Below are 6,000 nucleotides of genomic sequence, written 5' to 3'. Positions count from 1 at the left end.
TAGCAGCTGTTTTGAAATATTTCATTCTTTTTTAGTATGGTTTTACTATTATGATGTTTAATATTTCTTGATTTTGTTTTGATGTTTTCTGTTTTTCTATTATTGCACTGCAGAATACTTACTGGTAAAGGCAGAAGAGATCATATCACCCAAACACTTGCAGATCTACACTGGCTCCCAATAGAACAGAGAGTTCAATTTAAAACACTATGCACAGTTCATAAGCTAATTAATGACGAAAATGCTGACTGGCTAAACACCGCATTACGATTACATGTCCCTCAAAGAAATCTCAGATCAGCCAATAAAGCTCTGCTACCCATACCCTCAGTCAAAACAGCAAAGTTGACCCAAGTTAGAGAGAGAGCACTATCTTTGGCAGGACCATTATGATGGAGCACATTACCCCTGGAATTAAGACTAATGAAAGAATTAAAACTCTTCAAAAAAGGCTTAAAAACGGCTCTTCAAAAAAGCATTTCACAGTGAGGTAGCGGAATAACAACACATACACAAAGCAGGAAGTCAACAAGAGAAAAAAAGCAGAATTGCTTATTTTTTATTATTTTCTCACAATTAAGTATTAAATTAGAAAGACAGCTAATCATAAATGGTAACCACACCCATTCCCCATTTAAAGTATATGATTGAACTATGTAACCGTATAATAATGGCACCCTATGGATAATTGAGAAACCACATATTTGTGCCTGACTGTAAACCGTTGTGATGGTGTTCTACTATACGACGGTATAGAAAAGTTTTAAATAAATAAATAGAGAGGTCAATATTCAAAGCGTGTTCAGCACTATTTAACCAGATAAGTGTAACTTATGCGACTAAGTAGTAGCCGCTGAATATGCGCCTATGTTCAGTAGTTGCTGTTTAACCACAGACGTCACTTATACAGCTAAAAGGTTAGCCGCATAATTTTTTTTCAGAGTGCAGTGCAAAAGGGGCTCAGGGAATGAAGAAAAGATAAAGAGGTTGGGGGATCTGAGACTGATCAGTAGTAGAGACTCCTCGACATCTGTTGATGTCTCCCTGAGGGTGGATGAAAGAACCCTCTTCCCCCCCCCCCCCCCCCCACACACCCTTTCATCTGATAGGGGAGACCCTGGAGATAATGGAGCTGCGCTGGAGAGAGGCTCTGTAATCGAAGATCGGCTTGATTGCCTCCCCTGTGATGCAAGAATCTCCAGATGTGTTTGTGCCCTGGGGCTTACCGGGAGTTGAGAGCTTGGCGCAGCCTTGGAGCAATGGAAAAGTGAGGCGCGAGAGTGATGGTGAACTGGTAGTGATTCCTGGAGGGCTGATTGAACCAGCCCAGGCTCAGAGAGATCTGGAGGATGACCAGCCTCAGGTAACTCAGAATGTAAGGGGAGCCTCAGGAGTGGAAGACAATGGATCTCTGTATCCTTATGTAGACTACTGGGCACTCATTGTGATTATATGGCAGAATGGTTATCTTGTTCTGCTCATAAATGAATTACTGGAGCAACTCTAGTCAGCCAGGATATTCATGAATCTTGTCTTCCAAGAGGACAGTAAGCCGGACTGAATAAGGTGAATGGAAGACTGCATTTCAAACAGGTACTGGCATGTTCAATATCTTGTAATGCCGTTTGTTCTTAAGAATACACATAGTATGCCTTCCATCTAAAATATCTACTGTGTTAAACTTTTAATGATATTTATTGCGACTGTGTCTCTTTGGATAATTTTCTCCAGTTTTCTCCATCTTGGTCTTACTGACCAATAGGGTGGGGTGGGTAGGACTAAGGGTAGAAAATGTAAAATCCACTGTAATATGTGCTTCTTTTGATGTATTCTGACACAGTAGGGATATTATCATCCTCTGCTTTGTTCTTTACATGTTGAAATACCAATAAAGATAATAAGAACATAAAAACATGCCATACTGGGTCAGACCAAGGGTCCATCAAGCCCAGCATCCTGTTTCCAACAGTGGCCAATCCAGGCCATAAGAACCTGGCAAGTTCCCAAAAACTAAGTCTATTCCATGCTACTGTTGCTAGTAATAGCAATGGCTATTTTCTAAGTCAACTTAATTAATAGAAGGTAATGGACTTCTCCAAGAACTTATCCAATCCTTTTTTAAACACAGCTATACTAACTGCACTAACCACATCCTCTGGCAACAAATTCCAGAGTTTAATTGTGCGTTGAGTGAAAAAGAACTTTCACAGATTAGTTTTAAATGTGCCACATGCTAACTTCATGGAGTGCACCCTAGTCTTTCTATTATCCGAAAGTGTAAATAACCGATTCACATCTACTCGTTCAAGACCTCGCATCATCTTAAAGACCTCTATCATATCCCCCCTCAGCCATCTCTTCTCCAAGCTGAACAGCCCTAACCTCTTCAGCCTTTCCTCATAGGGGAGCTGTTCCATCCCCTTTATCATTTTGGTTGCCCTTCTCCATTGCAACTATATCTTTTTTGAGATGCGGCGTCCAGAATTGTACACAGTATTCAAGGTGTGGTCTCACCATGGAGCGATACAGAGGCATTATAACATTTTCTGTTTTATTCACCATTCCCTTTCTAATATTTCCCAACATTCTGTTTGCTTTTTTGACTGCCGCAGCACACGGAACCGATGATTTCAATGTGTTATCCACTATGACGCCTAGATCTCTTTCTTGGGTGGTAGCTCCTAATATGGAACCTAACATTTTGTAACTATAGCATGGGTTATTTTTCCCTATATGCATCACCTTGCACTTATCCACATTAAGTGGATAAATGCAAGGTGATGCATATAGGGAAATGTTCCAGTCTCACACAACACACAAGCTACCTTCCCTACCTTACTTAATGTGTTTAGAGATATGTTGGACCAATGTGTGATTGTCTGTTTGGATGATATTTTGATTTTTTTCCCTGTATCTAGCAGAACGTGAACATCGGGTATGGTAGGTATTAAACCACCTTAGAGGGCACTGATTATTTGCTAAGCTGGAGAAGAGTGACCTTGAGAAGGGAGGCATCAGGTTCCATGGATACATTACTTCTGCAGAAGGCTCAAGAATGGATCCCCAGATGATTACAGCTGTGACAGGCACCCAAGGTTTACCAAGTGGTTCTCCAGCATGATAGCAGCAATCATTAATGAAGAAAGGAGCCCTGTTCTATTGGATCAGGGAAGCATATGATGCATTTGAGCAGCTCAAGCTAGCCTTTACATCAGCACCAATTTTGAAGCATTCAAAACCTGCACAGTTTACATCTCACATCTGGCAAGACTTCACGGGATACAGTTGCATTTGTCATCGGCCTGTCCTCCCAGGTGACTGGTCAGATAAAGTGAATCAACCAGACTGTAGATGAATATCTATCATGCCACTGCTGGAATTTCCAGCAAGATGATTGGTTGACCCTGTTGTCTGCAATGGAGGTTTTATATAACAGTGTGAAGCATACAGTGATCTTTTGCTGGCAAATTATGGTTTTCATCCCTGGGCCCATGAAGAACAGATATCCTGCTCCAGGACTGTTGCAACATCTACAAGAGATGTGAGCGCTTCTAAGAGAGGTCTTAGAGAAGGCAAGCAAAAGCCTCAGGAAGATTGCTGGATAACAGCTCCCCAGTTTAAGGCAGGGAACAGAGCTGGGTGGATGCAGAGACCATCAGACAATTTGGATCAGAGGTTCATGAATCCTTTTAAGACCAGAAGAAAAGATAAAGCTGGTTGAATACAGATTACATGTGCCACCATCACTTCAAATCCACTCAATGTTTCAAATATCTTTAGTAAAGCTGAATCTCGAGCATTGCTTTAAGGCCCATCAAGTACCACCACTATTCCAAATGATGACTGCGGGTCAACCAGAATTCAAGGAAAAACAAATCCTGGCTTCTAAAATAATTCAAAGGCAACCACACTATTTAGTTGTTTGGAAAGGATACAGGTCAGAACACCAGTCCTGGGAGACAGCATGTAACGTCTATGCAGAGAGCTTGGCAAGGCATACAAATTAGAAATATCCACAGAAATCAGGCCCAAGAACCCCAGCAGAGGCAACCTGAAGAAGGGGGGAATCTGTCAGGGCCAGTGGGGTTTGAGTTGGCAACCCCAGAGTCGGGTTTAAGCAGACTGCTACTATTCTTCTGGAGATGAAGGATCAGGAACTTAGAGGGGGGAAAAGTGTTTGGTGGGTCATCAAGGAGCTGCTCACGATGGTATTTAAAGCCAGGCCTCTCCAGCTTCTTTGCTGATGCAAAACAAATGCTGGAGTTGCTTGCTAGAGCCTATTCCTCTGGATGCTGCTTGCCTCCTCCTCCCCTAGGCCCTGACTCCAATCCAATGTTCTCTGACATCAGCTGCTGCCTGTGTTTCTTCTTGCCTTCTCATTTGCCCCCAAACTGACAGATGGCTTTCTAGGTGATTACCCTTTTTTTTTTTTTCTGGCCCAGTAGTTCCTCCCTTCTTTTTTTTCTTCCAGCTCAATTAGAACTAATGCTGGGATTCTGACAGCATGAACTTTTCTTCACAAATAGCGAGGGATTATTCCTCTATTTTAAGAGACTCACCTTCCCACTGTTCCTAGTCTGGCCAGTGCAGCCAGGAGCATACACGAGGACTCCTTCCAGAGCCCTGTTTCATGAGAACTTAAATCCATCCACCATCTCCCTGCTCCACCCAACTGACCTGAGGAGTGGAAGATCCTCTCGCAGGGATTGAATTGAAGCCCTTCTGCATGGCAGTGCCATGGCAGCCACACAGTCTATATTTTCATTGCAATGGCTTGATTGCTCAGAGCTTCGGCCTTCCATTTTAGATGCATTGTCTGCTTGTTAGCATAACTACTCTTGCTAAAGTGTCATGATTGAACCTGGCACTGTGCAGACCATTCCCCACCACTTATCGACGCTGTTTTCTCCCCCACTCGTAATCCATAGTAACATAGTAAATGATGGCAGAAAAAGACCCAATGGTCCATCCAGTCTGCCCTCACAATTTTTTTTTTCTTTTAGGGTAGTAACTGCTGCTCCATGCATATTAGCCCCTGTGCTGTCAGTTAAGGGTAGGCTAATGACTATTTTCCTGTCCTCTGACTCCTGGAAAGAAACATTGAAGAATCTCAGAAACTCACCAGTCATTGAAATGAATTTGGGCATCTTAACAACCACTTTTAGAGGCCTCCCTAGATGAAGTGGCACATTACTGTATACCACAGCAAAGGCCTGTAAGATTTTCTTCACAATTCAGCAAAGCAATTTGAATAATCTATACGTAAAGCAGAAAGCAGCAACTCATATGATGTTGACTGAATCAGAGGAAGATCTGCAGCAGGTAGAGCAGCATATACAGAATTCTGCTGTGCACCTTAGAAATACATTAGTCGCGTTACATTTTTACTTGGAACATAGATCATTTATTTACTACCATATTCATTACAAGGTTGAAGAGAACCTCTAGAAGTGCAAGAAAGTGGTAGAGCTGTTTAGAGTTAGATTACCATTAAAGAGAGATAAAACTGCTTACATTTTCCATATTTTATTATTGTGTAATTTTGGAAGGAGAATGTAGGACTCTCTTGCTTAAATTTAGGGTTAAAATAAAGAGGCCAAGCTTTGCTAGCTTGAATTAAAAGTTAGGGCTTGTAGGTTTTGCTAGAGCTGAAACAAGTTAGATCAGCATTTTTACTCCTGTCTTTGAGTACCCCCTAGCCTAGTGCTCTTCATTGTAAGAAGCAGGGAGACAGTGGCAGCTCCCATTGACCCAAAAGGGCCAATGCAATATGACGCGTGGTAAAACAGGCGCTCCTGATGCGCACACAAACACCTCTCCTGGGCACCCGATGCAGTATTGTAATGAGCTGCCACGCTAAAAAGGACACAGTGGGGATCAATTGGGTGTCCCTAGTGCTCTGTATCGGGTGCCCAGCAGATGGCGGTACATGGGTTAGGAAAACAGATGCCCAAAACGAACGTCCATTTTCTTGCCCCACCAAAGAAAAAACTGGCCTGT

This window comes from Rhinatrema bivittatum, chromosome 10 (assembly GCF_901001135.1).
Source record: "Rhinatrema bivittatum chromosome 10, aRhiBiv1.1, whole genome shotgun sequence".
Taxonomy (NCBI): Eukaryota; Metazoa; Chordata; class Amphibia; order Gymnophiona; family Rhinatrematidae; genus Rhinatrema; species Rhinatrema bivittatum.
This window is presented reverse-complemented; position numbering follows the sequence as displayed.